Genomic DNA, 243 nt, shown 5'->3' on the forward strand with positions numbered 1-243 from the left:
ATTGTCCAGCACTATACAACAATCCACAAATTGGCCTTACATCAAGAAATTAGCCTTTGTAATTGTGGCCTCAAAGTAGATCATCATAAGAAACAGGATTGATGAGGAGGAGCAAGGAAAATAAAAAGAATGGAGAAAAGGGAAGAGGAAGAATGGGAAGCAAATGGTGAAAGGTAATAATAAAGGACTGGCAGGAGAGCAAGTCTAAGAATTCTGATGGATAAGAATCTTTTTGGCTACCAG

This window comes from Lytechinus variegatus, chromosome 3 (genome assembly GCF_018143015.1).
Source record: "Lytechinus variegatus isolate NC3 chromosome 3, Lvar_3.0, whole genome shotgun sequence".
NCBI classification, from domain to species: domain Eukaryota; kingdom Metazoa; phylum Echinodermata; class Echinoidea; order Temnopleuroida; family Toxopneustidae; genus Lytechinus; species Lytechinus variegatus.